The following is a 19595-nucleotide window of genomic DNA, read 5'->3' as shown; positions in this document are numbered from 1 at the left end:
TTTTTTCCATTCCTTGTGTATTAAATGCAAGTATTACATGGGATACATAATGATTGACATATTTGGCCCCCTGGTGCTATTCCAGCATCATGTGAAGTCACTCATCCAATCTTACAATTACCCACACACATCAGTCATTTCTTTGTTCCTTAGCACACACTTCCCACCCCAGAGCTTTCACATAGGTGTCTCACTGTTTAACATATTCTTAAAATAAAATGAAAAGCCAATATATATAACCATGGCTTCTGAATCTATGAAGTGCTGTGGGACAATGGTCTTGTACTCTGTAAAGAGTTGTCACTTGTACTGTTTAATAAAGGGCTGATTGGCCAGTAGCCAGGCAGGAAATATAGGTGGGACAACCAGAACAGAAAAATTCTGAGAAGAGGAAAGGCTCAGTCTGCAGTCATAACCCAGGCACAGAGGAAGTAAGATGAGGATGCCTTGCTGATAAAAGATATCAAGCCACGTGCATAACACAGACAAGAATTATAGGCTAATGTAAGATATAAGAGTTAATAAGATGCCTGAACTAATAGGGCCAACCAGTGTATAATTAATGTAAGCCTCGGTGTATTTCTTTGGGACTGAGCAGTTGCAGGATCGGATGGGACAGAAACCTCTGTCCGCAGTGAAGTTCGTCTTAGTGTCACTAGTTTTAAAAGGTTCCGTAGATCGTCCATCTATCCCAGAGTGGTCCTCCTGCCTGCCTTCTGCCATTGTGGCATGTGACTGACATCTTGATCTTTAAGGAAACACCACTGGTAGCTTACGAGCATTCGTGTTCTCTCACTTGTCTTGTCTTTCTTACTTAATATATATCTGCAAATCTGAATAACTCTAGCATTGACACCATGCCTGCCTCTAGAGAAGCATTTCTCAAATGAGGCTGAGTAAATGAATGCATGACCAAATGAAATTAGATGTATGAAAGATTCTTGAATGTAGTCTTAAATAAACAAGTTAAATTTGACCCCTGGAAATAACCTTTAAAAGACTTACTATCCATTAAGCAGTTTTACATACATGTGTAGAGATGCATATATACATATTTTTTTACTACCTGTATGGCTTTTTCTTGGTCAGATGATGTAGGAGCCGGATTATACAGGCCAATAGTCCTAATTGTATGGCAGTCAGAATTCTGAGCGACCTGGCAAGGCACAATTTGCACATGCCATACAGAAGGTGGTCGCCTAGCCTTTGATAGTGAGACAGCCTGACGTCATCCTAAGCAAATGATCAGAATATGCTAATGTTGTTCTGCTCCTTTTATTGTAATTTAGGAGGTCACCTGGGGAAGAGGTGTTTTTCAGTCTACTACATGACAGAACAGGCATACAGAGCAGACATAGATAGGAAGACTTGACAAAATGGGCACAGAAAGGTGTGGATGTGACCACAGTCATTCTCCCTGCTACCTAGGAAACACGATGCTAATGAACTCCCCCCTCAGTTTATGTTTTGATATAATAGTTGTTTGGAGAATAAACACAGGTGATTTTCAGGATGTGAACTCAGGATTTCATGAAGGATCCCTGAAAACTCCTTCCCTATAAAGTCAAGTCAGTTGTGTTTTTTTATTCCCACACCTCCTCTCTGATACAAGAAATGATTTACATCAAGGCTGGACCCGGACAAGATGACATACAATTCTGCTAAATATTTAACTTTAATTTTTGCAATGCAATTTCCCTGACTTTAGCAGGATAGACACTAGCCTTCGAAGCCTTTAGCAGTTGCCCCCATATAAAATTGGAAGAACTGAAGTGCCCAATATTACATTATTTCAGCGTCTGGAATTCAAGCTACAACTAGGTGTTCTAGATTGCTTTGTAAATTTTTCACATGAGTATTTACCTACCAGTATGTATGGCCTTGTATTATTTAAATAAAACTATCAAAAGCCCCCAGAATACAAATCATATAGGTTAACTAAAAATAAACATAATAAGTCAGTATAAAATATATAAAAGCAAGGATTGTTTGGTCATTTCAAGTTTATAACACAAAGGAAAGGGCTGGGGATTTCAGACAATGGTACTACTTCAATGACCTGCATTTAATCTCCAGGACTACAAATTATTAATCACCATTATTATTACTGAAGTGAAGTAAAGATAAGCTAAATATAGGCTTTTTATTTTCAGCTTATTTCATGCTGCTACAGAACTCCACTAAGTGGCTTCCATCAGAACGTCTACATCCACATTGGTTTTTACCCCACTCTAGTGCTCAGGGACACTGATCCACAGGTACTGCTTCAGTGGGACTCAGGTTCTCTGGTTTTCTAATGTAGACTAATTTCTGAGCTGTGGCTATATCTCAGGAAATAAGGAAGTAAGCTGACATCTGTTTTCTGTTGGCCCTTCCCGGGTTGTCTGAGTCAGCTGTGTGCCTGAGCTCAGGTTCACTACTTGAAATATAGCCCATTTTATCAGAAGCTCCTTCGCAACTGGAAGCAAAGACTAACAATAAGTTTCTCTCTGTCTGGGTTTCTTCACACATTTCTTTTTAAAAAACCTATTTATAAAACTGCATTTTGAATAGGCCCTTTTTTTTTTTTAAGGATCATGAGAGACTGAACTGTTTGTATCATCAGTATCATTTGCTGGCGCATAAATCCTTTGATTTGGAGACTGGACAGAATTTTGATTTTTCTCAAGGAAAACGTGTGTCATGAGTTTAATTATGTCCCTCTACAACAACATCCCCAGTAAAGACCAGTTCCTCACACATGCAGAACTCTCACCAATACATACTATTGAGTCACAACAGAGTGAGTCAAGAGGGAGATTCAGCTGGGGAAATGCTCAGAAGAAAATTACCTCCTAATCTGAACTCCATCCAAGGGGTGGATGTCACAAAGCAGCAAAGACATGTAATATTTATGAGTACTGGGAAGTTAGCCTGAGAGGTGAAACAAAGCCTACCTCATCAAATATGACGTATCTGATCCTCTTCACCTAGTTTTGGCGATGAGGAGCCAGTAGCAGGCTTTCAAAGGAAACAGGATCGGTAACAAGCACCTAAAAACAAAGTAGGGTATGAAGAAACACTTAGAATGTGCATAGGTATAAAACTATATAAGGCAAAGCTTTGAGTCCTGGATGTATCTCTAATAATTAAGATCTGATACCACATTTAAGGATTGGATTCATTACACTTCTAATAATTAAGATCAGATACCACATTTAAGGATTGGATTCATTACACTTCTGATGTATTAGCTTGAACCACATGAAACTTTAATTTTGTCCTGAGACAAAATAAGAGAATATCATATTTGAAGAGCAGATTTTTCTTTGTGAGCCTTCCATCTGTGTCCAGCCCTAAATGGGTCACCTATATTGACCTCTTTTCCTATTCCTTCAGGAAACAATCAGTAAAGGAGATGGGAAGAATGTGAGAGTCAGGGCAAGAAGTAGAGTCTTGTGAACTGCTGTCTTCTGAACAAGTCCTGGCAGTTCCACCCATGCACTCATAGTAACTGTGGTTATCTCTGTACAAAACCTACAGAAGATCAAACCAGTCAAAATTCCAGCATGAATGAGGAAGCAGATCACAAGGCCATACCCACATAGAGGAGTTATTGGCACTTGGTAGCTGTTGGGAAAGAGACATTATACTTGGAAGCCTATGGGTTGGAGGGAGAAAAAGAGGTAGAAGGAAAACATGGGGGTGGGTAGATATGATTAATATACTTCAAATATGTCTACAATAATCAAAGAATAAAAAAGTTGCTTTAACTAAATAAATAGCTTAAAATATATAAAAATCAAAGTCATTAATTTTAACTATTTTGATTTTTCAAATCTAACACTACAGAGAAATTATGTTGGAAGATGTTTCTTTGAAAAACAAGGCTGCATATTGCCAAGTCTACTACATAATGCTCTACAACTATGTCTTAATTTTTGTTTTATCCTAATTTCTGATCTGAAAATTCAATAAGAAAGAAAACTATAACTTCATTAATACTACAGTATATTCATTAACTATAATACCACACTACATTTTTAACTAAAATATCTTTAACAAGAGAAAATAATTATGACAATATGTTTCTAGCCACTAAGTTTTGGTGGCTTGGAAAGATTTTTGGATCATTTTGAATCCCATTGTAAACAACATAAATGAGTTATAAATGTAAAGTTTAAATCAAAACAAAAGTATCTTTAGATAAAATAAATTCTATCTTTCACACTCTTTAGAATATAACAAATTTATATTTTCCCTGAAATGGTTTTGTCCTTCACAAATTCAAGGAATTCATTTTTACAGATTTTGAAAAGATGTTAGATTTATAGCCAAAAAGATGTAACATTGTTATATAACCTGATGTCAAGTTTATTAAATATAATGTCAAACCTGGCAGTTAAGGGCATCATGACTGTACTCCTTAATGAAAACACCACACAGAACTTCACCAGCTGGCAGAATTTTGGTGTAACGATTTTGAACAGTCGCTACCACTTGATTAACAAGCGCCTGATTGACAGGAAAACAGATGTATTAATAAATAAAGTGTAAATTAGCGTAATTTGATGGCCTGATGGGGATGTACAAAACTATGTTTTACTATGCAGGAAAATTAACAAACCATTTACTCTACCCACTCTATAGTAAAAACTCTCCATTTGAGCTCTTGGATTAAAAATCTGAACTTTGATTAACAACAACCTACTGTGAAACAGAAATAGAAAGCATTTGTCTGAAAGTAAAATGGCAAATGTAACCTTTATAGCAGAAGAATCGACATGTAGAGAGCACAATAGTTGAAATATCACCACTCATGATCTGAGTCTATCACAGGAAAAAGCCTAAATAGATTTGAATCATATTTCAGAATCTCCTCCAGATAGATGTCAGAAGTTTGACTACACATACAAATCTGCTTAGTCTCACTTAGGATCAAGCAGGCAGCCTGGCCAGTGGACTCCACAAACCTTCAAGCATCTATTACACACTTTAGAGTACCAAAAGTATGTACCATATAGAGGAAAATATAAAATTTAAAATATATCTGTAAACATATTTAAAAGCGGGAGTCCAGTGGTTAACTTTCTTGATGAATAACTGATGTGGGAGGGGCCACTCCACTGTGGACATTGTCACCCCTGGGCTAGTGGCTCTTGTTTCTATAACAAAGCAGGAGAAGCAAACCCTGAGGGAAACATCATACCTCTGGATCAATTCCTGCATCCAGGTTCCTACCCAGGTTGGGCTTCTACCCTGATGTTCTCAGTGATGAACTATGCTGTGGAAGTGTAAAGTAAAATAAACCCTTTCCTCCCAAAGTTTCTTAGATTGTGGTATTTTATCACAGCAATGGGAACAAATACTAATAAAGACAACCCCAAATGAAAATGTGAATAAATACTGATTATACAAAAATTTAAATACTATTATTGGTATGAATAACTATAATAAGCTAAGGGAAAAGCCTGATCCATAAATGTATATTTCATTCCAGTTCATAAAAAGATGTATTATGTGTTACAGAAAAGTTGATAAATTAGTAAAAGGGCCAACTCCTCTAACGTAATAAGTAGGCAAATGTATCCTCAAGTACATCATGAATAAAGAAATACCACAGACCAAACGCATGCATAATAATATTGCCCAAATCACTAGTCAAAAGAATTCAATCTAAATATACAAATATAAAAATATGAACATCTAAAAGTCTACTAACTCTGAATTTTGAAGCTCACTGAATGACAACAGAAAGCTTGAGAAAGATTTGAGATTCCATCTCACTCCAATTAGAATAGTTAAATCAAAACAAATGTTAACAGTTGGAGGAAAATATGAGGAAAGGAGAACCCTTAGTCAGTATGTATAAGAATTTTAACTGATATACCCATTATATAAATCATTACTGAAGTTTTAAAAGCACGAGAATTGAAACACTCATGGTCTAACTATATCACCCCTTCGTGGGTATATACCCAAAGGTCCTTAAGTCTTAATAAAGAGATATGTGAACATCCATGTTCATAATCCACTGTCCCAATAGCTCAGAAATGGAAGCAGTCTTGATGTCCAACAATAAATTAATAGAGAAAGAAAATGTCCAATTACACAATTATACTCACATATTGAATGAAACAATGTTGCTCATAGAAAAATGGATGGAGCTTGGAATTATTATATTAATTAAGCAAAATAACAAATTCAGAAAAACAAATACCACATGTTTTCTCTTATATTTTGTTCATAAAATTTAGTTTTTAGAATATGTATATGTATAATGTGGATGAGAGTAGATATAAGTCTTGAAAGTAGAAAAGAAATCATGAAAGGAGAAATAAGTCATAAGGGGGAAGAAAAATAAGATAATAGATTATTACCATTGAAAATGGAATGGGGCTACAGAAGAATTTAGGGGAGCAGTGGAGGGGATTATATTGTAGGGGAAGGGAGTGGTGAAGGAGGGTCAAAAAATAGAAAAATCTATGTACGAAGATTATGTTAGGAAGCCCATTACTTTGTATGCTATTTTAACTAATGAAAATAAATAAAGAAAACTAGATCTACTACATATCAATGTCCAATATTTCTGAATAAGTTCTGGAATGAAAAAATTTTACATGCACTGGATCCCTACCTTTGTGGGTGCAACATACACAACCACGCCTTCGTCACTCTCCTTCAGCACCTTCTCCATGCAGTAGTAGGAAGCATAGGTTTTGCCAGAGGAGGTTGGGGCAACAATCACTGCAGACTGGTACTTATCCACCACATCCAGGAGCTTTTGCTGCAGGGGTTAGACCATAATTAGTGTCAATCAAACAAGTCATTTGCTACCCAAATAGATCACTCTTTTTTCATTTATGATTTTTCTGAACCTCAATAGTGGAAAGGTGTGGACTCACAAAAAAAAATTAAAAAAAAACTCATAGACAATTCATTCCTTCAAATAATGCAATGTGTTTGCATTAGCAGCTGAGAGATGAGTTGGATGTGTGAAAATGGAGTAGAAAGACTAAAATAAGAGGGAATCAATAAGGAGGGCACTGAAGCAAGTATGTGTATTGACAGAAATGTGATCAAAGTACACAACATACATGGAGAAAAGACCATAATGACACATGTTTTTTGTGCAATGAGTATATAATGATAATTTTTTAAAAATCACTCAAAAATAGTGTTATAAAAAGGTCGTATTACTAGAAAGGTTGTTTTTAATAGGAGTACAAAGAGTCTTTAAGAAATACAGTTGTTGGAACCAGCCAACCCACATTTTTATAGCACTAAAAAAATTGTTGAAGTGCAGAAAGAGCAAAGATTCTTCACTTTGCTGCTTACTCTTGATGGGAAACTATTTGGGATCATCATCTTTGCGTCTTATGATTTTCTTCATCAAGATGATGAGTAGTCAAAAGAATGAAAAACCTGTGGGAAGTACAGAAGACAGAAAGTACTCTCAAATGATAACATGCCCACCCCATGAATCAAGTCCACGTATGACACACTTCAGAATAAAAGGCGCATAAAAGAATTAGAAGGTTTGTGAACAGTAAGAGTAAATTTGATTCCCCTGTAGCCTATACTGAAATAAGTAATTGGTCACCTGCTCATAGAAAATCAGCATTTTGTAAAGGAACCCCAATATTAACAACATAAGAAAAGGCCCATGCTGGAGTTTGCATGTGGTATTATGTTTCCAAGGAATCTTGGGATTCTGTCTCCAGGGTGAAGATATTTGGAGTAGTTGAAAACTTTAAGAACTGGAGTATACCTAGAAGTCCATAGGTCACTATGAGTAACTTATGTACTTGGGAAGTAAATGATTTGTTATACAAGGCCTCAGCCAAACTATCTTTCTCTGATTCTTGCTTTCATTGTTGTGCTTTCTCATACAAGCTGCTCCACCACAATGTGTTGCCATTCTGTTGTAAAATTGCCAATGGAAGCCAGACCAATGGGGCCATCCAATCTCTGGTGTTAAAACTGGAAATGCAAAGCAAATAAGCATCTTCACACTTAAGCTAGGCTGCCTTGGGTTTTTCATTACATTAATTAGAAGTCGTTTACAAAATCTGAACTGAATGGGACAACTATTCAGACTGAACCTATAAAATTGCATTTGCATAAATAAATAATGTTCAACTTATCAAATGTGTGTATGTGTGCATGCTGTAGAACAATGATCTTGTGCACTGTAAAGATTTATCAGTTGTATTGCTTTAATAAAATGCTGATTGGCTAGTAGCCAGGCAGGAAGTATAGGCAGGGAAACCAGAAAAGGAGAATTCTGGGAAGAGAAAAGGCTGAGTCCACAGTTGTCATCCAGACACACAGGAGGCAAGATGAGATTGCCTCACTGATTAAAGGCACCAAGCCATGTGGTTAACACAGACAATAATTATGGGTTAAGATAAGTTATAAGAGTTAATACAAAGCCTGAGATAACAGGCCAACAAGTTTATGATTAATATACACTTCTGTATATTTCTTTGGGACTGAAAGACTTTGGAAACAGGCAGGACAGAAACCTCTGCCAACAAAATGGTGCCAAGGTGGCAAATAAATCCACTTAAAACCTAAGAGAGTTTGAGAAACAATTCTAGACACAAAAAGAGCAGAGTTAAGCATAGCTTCTTGGTAACAGCATTTTCTCAGGTGGGCTCTGTTTACAATAGGCAAGTGTGTCTCACTTTGGAACATGAGACCAAACTGGACTCTCTGAATGTGGCCGACGGTGGAGGCTGACTGAGAAGCCAAGGACAAAGGTGCTGGGCTTTGATTCTTCTGCATGGACGGGCTCTGTGAGAGCCTTCTCAGCTTGGTTGATCACCTTCCTGGACCTGGGGGGAGTTGGGAGGACCTTGGTCTTAACATAGAGTAGGGAACCCTGATGGCTTCTTGGCCTGGAGAGGGAGGGAGGGGAGGTATGGGTGGAGGGGAGGGGAGGGAAGGGGGAGGAGGAGGGGAGGAGTTGGAAATTTTTAAATATAAAAAAATAAACCATATAAAAAAAGAGAGAGGCTTCCTGATTCAGCTTTAGCTGAAAATACCTTGCAGCCTTTTTAAGAGGCTCTACCCCAAAGCACTTAAATGGTGTTCATGAATAGTCAACAGCATACATTTTGGTTGTGGCAGGAACCTTGAAACTCCACAGAGTTGTAGCAATAAGCATGGCTCCCATCAGTACCTTTGCCATAAAGCTAGACTCGCAGAAACCTAAGGAATGTGGTGGATCCAGCCAGCAAAGCCATGGCTTTTAATTTCAGTCATATCGCTTAGCAAATGAAAAACTCATGTGATCAGAAAAAGAGAAATAGTTTTAGATGAAGAAAACCTCTGAATGGGGCACAGTGTGTTTAAAAGTTATGTAGGCTTGGGAGAAAAAAAGAATGAAGACCTTTACAAACAAAAAAAAGGAAGAGAGTAGTTGGGTGTGGGGGTGTACACCTTTATTCCAAGTACTTGAGAGGCAAAGGCAGACAGATTTATGTGAGTTTAAGGACAGCTTGCTATACAGAGTGAGTTCCAGGACAGCCAAAAATACAAAGAGAACCTGTTCTCAAAAAACAAAAATTAAAAATCAAAATAAAAGAAATAGATGTTAAAATAAAGCCACATAAAGCTGGAAAATACACAGAAAATCTGGATACTGTATATTGTTGTGTTGTCTTTGAATTGGTTGCCTTCTGAGGGAGGAGTAGCAGCTGATAAAAAACATTTGATTATAAATACTATTGGATTAATTCAGCATATATATTTTGAAAATGCTTGAATTCAAAATTTAAGTCAAAAGATATGTTACTTTGGAGAAGAGGTTTTGCTTTGTTTCCAAAGGAAATGAGAGGCTGTGGATTCATTCAAGGGTAAGAAAAATCAGGTTTGATCAAGGAAGACCCCCTAAGAAATCTCTGATAAGAGAAGATGGCCCAGATGTCTGAGTTCAGCATCCATAACAGTCTCAAGACTGCTAGCTGAGATAGTTAAGCCTCACAGAAAATTCCAGTCAAGACTTGACCGTAATTCAAAATTTTCTTTAGGTCCCTGTGAGATTATCAGCAACCCCAATCAGCAGGAAGTAGCCTTTAAAACTATGCCTGGATTCCTCCAAAAAAATGGATTATGAAAAAAATCTGAGCCTGGTCCAGAATGATAATAGCTGTATAGCACAGATACGATTAAACTTTGAATCTATGAATGTGAATTCATCTAATACCTTGCCAAGGAAATGGCCTATATAGTAAATGAAAAAAAATTAGTCCAAATGAGACATTTTAAATAACAATATTAAGCAAAACAACTTTTAAGTGAAATAACTCAATATTATGAAGCCCACAACAAATACAAATATTAACAAACAAACACACAGAAAGAGAGAACTGTAATGATAAGAAATTCCATGATGATTATTATCATTATCATGGTACTTAATTACAAATACATGATTACAAAATGTAAGACTTATTTTTATTCACATTATTACCTGCCACTCATCAGGAATAAAATCTTGAACCCTGGTGTCTGAGTCTTTTCTTTCTTCTCGTATCAAATGGTGACCCATATATTGTAGTTGGAAGCGAACTGGTCCAATTCCAATTGAATGTTTACTCTTTTTTGTCATTTTTATGTCATCTGCTGCATTCTATATTATTTGAAAAGATGATTTTAAAAGCTATTTAAATTTTACCATAATTTAAATAATTGAAATATTTATGAACTTCTACATGAAAACAATTTTAATCACCCTTTAAAAACCTTAAATACAATACAACTTTTCTGAAATACAAGTAAATCAGTAGATGTCAAGATTTTCAAATGTTTACAGTAAGATATGTAGCTACATCCTGACATATTTAAGTCAACACTATTATAGATTTGAGCTGTTTTATGGAATTATAAGGATAATTAAAAGATGACAGAAATAATTTGAAATTAGTGTGTTCTCAAGTTGTTTAAAACATTTCTAATGCTTGAACAATTCAATTTTTGCAGGTGAATTAAATAAGATGATATTTCTATTAAAAGTAAACATAAAAGGGATGACTGTATTTGAAGGATGCTTTTTGTATAGCAAATAATTACTGAGTTAAAATAAAGCTATCACAATATGTTACCTGAGTTGGATACAAAGAATTTGCTAGCTCATCAAATCCTAAATATATTAGACATCTGGCTATGAGTTTCTGATCTGCTTCTTGCAGAAGTTCAGAATGTTTGTCCAACAAGGAATGGATTCTCTTCATCATATCGACAGCTATGCTTAAGTCTTTCGTGGTTTCACCTTGGTACAAAATATAAATAATAAAATTGTTATAAAAGCCATCAAAATAACAAATGCTTATTAACAATGATCAATTATTTAGCCTATCATTCTTCATTACTCACTATCTTACTCACTATCAATGGATGCTTGAGAATAGAAAGGAGTAGATAAAAATACTACATTTCACAACTAATATAGTATTAAAATTGAAGTTTGTAAAATTTTATGGTAAATTATATTTTCTTTGTCTCTTACTGCAATGTCTCCTTTGCTAAAAGAAAATATCTGCATGATTTTAAATACAAAGTTATAATCTTAGTAACATTCATTTAACTCTGTGGTCCACAGAAAAATTCTGGATATAAACCCTGAATCCATTCGCTCAGTGCAATCCATCTTTTCCAGCTATCATATTCAGACCTTCCCTAGCATCATCCACACTGTTTATTATCTCCTGTGCTAACATGCATGTTTACATCTGTTTTGGTTCTGCCTTTCTTTTAGTTGGTTCACACTCTCACCTAATAAACAAGCCCTACCAATCCCATATTGAAATCTATTAACCAGAGAATACCAAGTAAATGAAACAAAGGTCTTTCCCCCCAGGAGCATTCAGTTCACTCACACAGTATATGATATGATTGGCCCACACCAAGCACTAGAAACTAGACATTATGTGAGTCTGATTGCTGAAAAAAGACATTTCATAAACTGGATGCAGAGGATAAGTAAAATCTGGTTGTTGGAAAAGGAAGGACATGGACTATTGTAGTAGTTTCTACTCTTAATTTCTCTGTTCACCATGTAGTTCCAAAGATTCCTTATTTATGTCTCTGTGGTCCTGGCAAGACTACATAACCTAGGAAAAAATATGTGTTTCCTGGTCCTCCTAGTGGTTAAATTCTGTGACTAAATTCTGACAAAGAATATCTGCCCACCCACGGAGACGGTGGGGCTGATCTCCTGGGAGCTCACCAAGGCCAGCTGGACTGGGACTGATATAGCATGTGATCAAACCAGATTCTCTGAACGTGGCTGACAAGGAGGGCTGACTGAGAAGCCAAGGACAATGGCACTGGGTTTTGATCCTACTGCATGTACTGGCTTTGTGGGAGTCTAAACTGTTTGGATGCTCACTTCCTAGACGTGGATGGAGGTGGGAGGACTTTGGACTTCCCACAGGGCAGGGAACCTTGACTGCTCTTTGGACTGGAAAGGGAGGGGAAGGGGATGGGGGAGGGAGAGGGAAATGGGAGGAGGTGGAAATTTTTAATTAAAAATAAAAAAAGAATATCTGAGTATAAGATTTTGTTGGCCAGAAAAGTACATGAAAAGAGAGAAAGAGAGGTGAAGAGATGTCTCAGTGGTAAGAGCAGTCACCAATCTTACAGAGCTGGATTCCTAGCAACATCAGAAGCCTCACAACCACCTAGAACTCCAGCTTCAGGGAATCTGATGCCTTCCTCTGCATATGTGGACACCCTACACGCACACACACACACACACACACACACACACACACACACACACACACAGAGAGAGAGAGAGAGAGAGAGAGAGAGAGAGAGAGAGAGAGAGAGAGAGAGACATACAATAAATAAAAATAATAAATCGGAGAACGCTTCAGTGTGCAGAGAGTAAGACAGAGCTATGTAAATGATTTATAAAAGCTTACAACTCTGGGCATGGGCACAAGGACACTGAACTTCTGACCTTTACTAGAAGTACATTGTTTCTTAAGAGACTGTCTGTGCTTCTACCACTAACCATGGGTACTGCTCAATTTCTTGATGCTGGACAGGAGAACCCAGAAATCCCAGCAGGGACTCTGCTATCAGTCTGCAGCACCTACAAGCAATCTCTGAATGGAATAAAGCACTATATTTATTAAGCCACTCTAAATTCTGATCAATATCAGTAATATCCAGCTGCAAATCCTGATTCAATGTTTTGGTTGAAAAGAAAGATAAATACATGCTAAGGTACATAGTACTCCTCTAACCAGTTTACACATCTTTACCTATTCAATCCTTCTTTATTCTTATCATCCCCATTCTCTTTCTTTGTTTATCCTATTTCCCTCCATAGAAATGTAAAGGAGAGTACATGAAATTGCCTCTGTGACTTTGGAAGAAATCTGTGTGATAGAGGTGATCAGTGTTGAAGTCTGTTTGGTTGGTGTTGATTGTAAATTTTACAGGATCCAGAATCACCTGAAGGATGAACCTCTGAACATGCTTATAAGAGATTATATTTATTAGGCATTCGCAAGACAACCTATTAACTGGAAGTAGAACCAAGTGCTTTGCATTAATTTTGGGCTAAATGAAAGAGATACTGAGCTAAGCATGCATTCATTTATCCATCACTCTCTGCCTTCCTATTGTGAATATGATGTGTCCAGCTGCTTCAAACTCCTGCTACTTTGATATGCTCTCCCCAACAATGAATTACACCCTTGAGCTATTAGACAAAATAAACCCTTTATTCATTAAATTGCTTTTATCAAAGTATTTTATCACAATAACAAAGGGTAAACTAAGTTAACAGGCAAAAATAAACACCAACTTATCCTGAAAGAAAATGTTTATACTGAGGAACTCAAGAGTGAATGATGCGTTTTTTTCTGTGTCTCGCTGTTATTGGTTCTGCTAACAATGCTCTCTATCTGGTCAGCAGTTAGTTTAAAGCTATCTCCAATTGTGCTTATGAATGTGCTTTGTCTTTGCTGTTGGCCACCTCTCTGAGATGTCATTGCTCATTGATAAAAACAGAGGAAAGAACCCTTTTTGAGTCTTACTATACAAATTTCAGGTTAGCAGGTGACAGGCCACCGTCAGCACATCTCTCTGGACTCTAGCTCATCAAGGTAAGCCGACCGAATTACACCCCACACACCTTCAGCTCGGCAATGTTCCTTCCATGCTGTCAAGCAAGCTGTTAACCCAACTTTTTCAGCCTGAACTTTTACTGAGTTACTTTTACATGATTTCAAAAACTCTTCCAGCTTCTTCAACCCAGAGTTTAAATTCCTTTTCATCTCCTTCTCAATAGAAGATGACAGCGTACTCCATTTTTCCTCTTCTCTTTGTTCTTCCTTGGCAATTAACCTCTTCTTATTCTCTCTAGCAATTATGTCCGCCTTGGTCTCCTGTCCAAATGGAAAGAAACACAACTCATGACAAGATAGAACTATCCCACATTGACATTTCTTTAGTAAAAGTTATTCTAAGTATGCATTGATGATTTTGACCATCATTCCATATTTGAATAGTCATAAAATTATTTTTTAAATTAAGACTCTGATGATTGAAAACATAATAATTCAACTCAGTGACTACAAAGACTTGTAGATAATTTCCTAAATTTTGATGTATTATTAAATATAAAAGGGTAAATGTATTAAAATCAAAGAGATGTTACAAAGATTCTATAATGTCTCCATGCAGTGATGCCTGTTATTCTCTCTGGGGCTGCATTTCTCTTACCTTTCCTACCAAGTCACCTTTTGTCAATGTGTCATGAATGTTTGAATCATGAAGCCTTCTCTGAATCTCATGCCCAATCATAATGTCTCATTCCTCTGGCAAGTACCTATCCAACTACTCATCAAAATTTACTCTGTCTGGACCTACAAGAACCATTTTTCCTCCATAGATTGAGATCCTTGAGATAAATTTTCATTGAAGTTGCCAGGATTCCCTAAGCCAAAAACATTTAATCCATAATGTTTAATGAGTAAATAAGAAAAGGGAGCTGAAAGCAAGGAGTGGATAGGTATCATTATATAAACAAATAATTTGTCTTCCCTAAAGACATGTTTTAAAATGACTTAAACATAATATGGACCTACTCTTATTGTGGTTTTACATGAGCAAATTAGAGGGTCAATGACATGGTTCAGCAGGTAAAGGTGCTTGCCTTAGAAGCCTGATGCTCGGATTCAGTCCCCAGAATGCATGCAAAGGTTCAAGTAGAAGACACCACAAAGTTTTCTTCTAACCTCAATATAAATACTATTAGCTGCCCCCATTGACCTCCACATTAATACTATGACACCGCCATTAACCTCCATGTACACATCATGGCATACCCTTTATATTTACCTTCCTATACATACCATGGCACTACGTCAGATTTCCCTCTGTATGCTGTGAATATGTTTTATTAACATTGGTTAATAAAGAAGTTGCTTTGGCCTATGGCAGGGCAGAACAGAGCTAGGTAAGAAAACTAAACTGAATGCAGAGAGAAAGAAGTCAGAGTCAGGCAGATGCCATGTAGTTGCTAAAGGAGAAAGATGCCAGAACCTTATTTGTAAACCATGAGGCTTATGGCTTGTTACTTGGTGGCAATGTTGGGTGCCATTATGTAAATGGGGACTGTGAATTTATTTCTCAGCCATCCAGACCCAAATAATCACACAGAAACTATATTAATTACCACACTCTTTGACCAATGGCTCCAGCATATTCCTAGCTAGCTCTTATATCTTAAGTTAACCAATTCTCTTCATGTGTGTATCATCACAAGGCTATGGCTTACGGGTAAGCTTCTGGTATGTTTCTCCTTCATCAGTTACATGGCATCTCCCTGTTTATGCTTTCTTTCCTCCTCTAACTCTGCTTAGATTTCCTGCCGTGCTATATTATGTTCTGCCATAGGCCAAAGTAGCTTCTTTATTAACCAATGGTAATGAGATATATTCACAGCATATGGAGAAGAATCCCACATCATTGGCAACCAACACATATACTTATCTTTCAACCATACAGAAATTTTTTAAAAGAGAAATTAGATAATTTATGTTAGCAAAATATTCTAACAAAAACTTCCCATTTTTAAGGTTAGTGGATTAATATCTAAAAATTAACTTATTAAAAAGGTCACATTAACAAACTGCTTAATTCCAATCCATAACATTTTAGATTTCCAATCATTTAAACTTTCAAGTAGATATCACCTATCAGTCCAGTGCCATAGTTTTTCTAAAGAGGACAATGGGTACTTTGGTTAATTTCACGGCTTGCTTTATCTCAAATGTGATGAGTTATTTATTACACTGCTGACTATAGAGTACATTTATAAAGAACTAATAGAGTTGAATTTCTTTGATGAGTCATTTAATTTTGGGGATTGGGAATAGTAAAGCTTATACTTCTTTTTAGTCTACTTGTGCTGTATGGTGAAAAATTTTGTCAGTTTGTTATTTTGTAGCAGAAGAAAACAATCAGAAAAATGAAAAGGAGGAGCAGCAGGAGGAGGGGAAGAGAAGGAGGAGGAGAAAGAAAGAGTACCTTCTTTCTGCATATTTTTTTCTCTTCCTCCTACTCCTCTTTATATTCCTAAATGAACAGGAAAGACTTCACCAATTTGGGTATAAAATTGAAAAGGTCGTGACCTCCTAAGAAAAAGGCAGTGATGGCAAGTGGGAGCTATGAGGCTTTCTTTTGATGAGTCAGGCAAAATATGAGCCAGTAACCATTCCTCAGGCGACCTGTGAAGCAGGTCAAGGAGAGAGAATTCACACTAGCATGAACTCATGAATTAAGCATCAGGCACTCTGTGATTACTTGTATTACTTTAACCATTCTATGAGAGAGTTATTTGTTAATCACCCAACTGGTAGCTGTCCTTGGGAGTTGTGAAACTTAAACTCCCCAGAATGTTAACTATTTGGGTAACTAGTAATACACACACACACACACACACACACACACACACATATCACACACACACACACACACACACACACACACACATTTATATATACATATCATGCTAAACTTTTCCCAAACATAAGTATCCAGAAATGAGAGCTTAAAAATATTTTTGTGTTTTGGGGGATCTTCATAGACTTCACTTCTGATGACCTTGCCATGCTAACTCCTTTTGACAGGGCCAACCTGTCATTATTCCTATCTGTTGTATTTGCTAAGTTGTTTCTCTCTACAAAATATTAAACAATTGAATAGGAGAGATTCCATGAAATAAGTGTCTTTTTCAGATCCTTAGCTCTGGAGTCTACTAAATGCTAAGATATCACCAAATGTTTGAAGTATAATCTTCACCTTCATTAAATTAGTAATTATTATTAAAATATAATCTACAATTGCAGGGTAACATTATCAGAAGTACTAACATATAATTCTCACATCTAGAAGTTAATTGAGTTTTCCTCACCTGTATTTTATCCTCAGTTTTGGCCTTTGGTTGGAAATTGGTAGAAAATAACAATACCAGTACGATAAATAGTAAACTTATGGAGAAGTAATCTATGCACAAAGAGGAAATGAACAACTTTAACTTTGTGCCTTAAAAAATGATGAATGCATGAATTATTTAAATACTTTGAGAAAAATGCAGAAAATCTGTATAAGTCAAGCAAAGAAACCCATGTGTTTCATGTTTATTTTTTGTAAATTCAGAAAAACATTTTAATTGTTACTATCTGATAAACTACGTTTTAGTATTACTGAAAATTTTTAAGCTAAACCTTTATCCTATTAATGCTTAATTTGCTCTTTCAAATAAGTATCTTTTGTTTACATAGAAAGGATCATTTGTAATAATTTGTTTGGCATGTTAGACTCTCTTAGCAGGTATCATAATAAATATGATTATTCATTGTTACTTTTATGTGCTGTAATATAATGTTGTGACCAAGACAATTCATTAAAAAGTATTTATCTGAGCTTATGATTCCAGAGGGATAAGAAACCATGAAGGCTGAGCAGAGGCATGGCACCTGGAGCAAGAAGCTGAAAGTTTGCATCTTAAACTGTAAGCAGGAATGGCAAGGCTTTAAACTCTCAAAACTGACTTTCAGTGACACACTTCCTCCTACAAGGCCAACCGTCTGAGCCTCCCCAACAAACAGTGCCACCAACTGCTGAGCCACACATTTAAATACCTGAGACTATGAAAGACATCTCATTTGAACTACTACATCCAAATAAAACAGAAAGGCATCTCATGGAAAGAAGCCATCAATGGGATGAATAAATACTAATTTGATAAATAATAGAGGAAGAGCTTGTTATGATAATGGAATCTACAGAAACTTACATGTGCCTTTATGCTTCTGGACTTACTGCTATCCTTCTTCACGTTAGGACCTTGAGTTGTGATGGTCTTGGAAGAGACCGTTTCTAATGATTTCCCATAAAGTCGTTGAAAAACATGATACTTCTGCAAACTTCTAAGATAACGGGGGTCTCTTGAAAGTTCTGAAAAATAAAATATTTAAATGTAAAATTATTCTGATATCTCAGCAGCATGTCTTCACACCATTCCATATACAGGAACAATTTTTTTTAGAATAGAACACCAATTTTATCTGACTAGTTTGGTCAAATAAAGTATCTTAAATTGAGCTCTCTCATTCATAGAATAACTTTAAGCATACCTACAAATGTGGCAACTTTTCAAATATGTATTGTGCTTGTGGAATTAAGCATATAGTTTAATGAATGCAAGTCAAGGATTATACCACTGGTTAACAACTCCCACCAGCTCAAACACTTTTAAATTTTTACAGCCTACTTTCAAAAGCATATACCAAGAATGTTATTTACATTTATTTATTCAATGTGTTCTCTGATAATGGATGTAATGTACAGTTATTATTTGCTTTCATTCTCTTTTATATCTTTTTAACCTGAAATCTCCTCCATCACCACACAAGTCTTTCTCCCAAACGCATTTTTGTTTTGATTCCTGACCCATTAACTTCAGTTAGGACTGTGGGTTTGTCCACTGGCTTCTATGGCTATCAATGGAGCCCTGTGAGCACACTATTGGGTACATAACTAAAAGTAATGGTGACCCTTCTCAAATCCATCAGTATTAGCAGTAAGGAGTAGTGATCCATGAGTAACCATCCAACTGTTTGGAGGAGGGTGTTGTTTTATTTTGGAGACAGACTCTAACCATTAACTGTTATGTGCCCTGTGAATGAACTTGCATAGGCAAAATCAAGAAGAAAACCATCTAAAATATCTGGTTCCTTGAATTACTGGATAGGAAAAAACAAGACCCTCATCCTGGCATCCTGGACCTCAGCCATAGAACTGTGAGCTTAATTGCTATTAGACTTAATATTAGACTTCAAAGAACATCTGGATTTCTTAAGCTAAAACCTATCTTTCCTTAACAAAGTGCCAAGCTCATGAGACAAAGATTACATATGCACTCCTCTGCCTAAGGTACCTACAACCTCCATATAAATAGCCACCAGGAAACAAAAGGAAAATTATTTATTAATTAATTTATTTATTCCTGTTGCCTATCTGAATGTTGAACTGACTGATCTTCGCCTATAGTGATATTTGGCTTGTATTTTAATAAATAAAGC

General features: G+C 36.3%; 1 pseudogene; it reads right to left on the bottom strand.

Moving 5' to 3' along the window:
• Positions 1-19595, bottom strand: part of LOC119805805 — a 104161-nt pseudogene that overhangs the window by 39814 nt on the left and 44752 nt on the right.

The sequence above is a fragment of the Arvicola amphibius genome, unplaced genomic scaffold (genome assembly GCF_903992535.2).
Source record: "Arvicola amphibius unplaced genomic scaffold, mArvAmp1.2, whole genome shotgun sequence".
In the NCBI taxonomy this organism is placed as follows: Eukaryota; Metazoa; Chordata; class Mammalia; order Rodentia; family Cricetidae; genus Arvicola; species Arvicola amphibius.
Note: the sequence above shows the minus strand (reverse complement) of the source record. Positions and strands in the feature narration are given on the sequence as shown.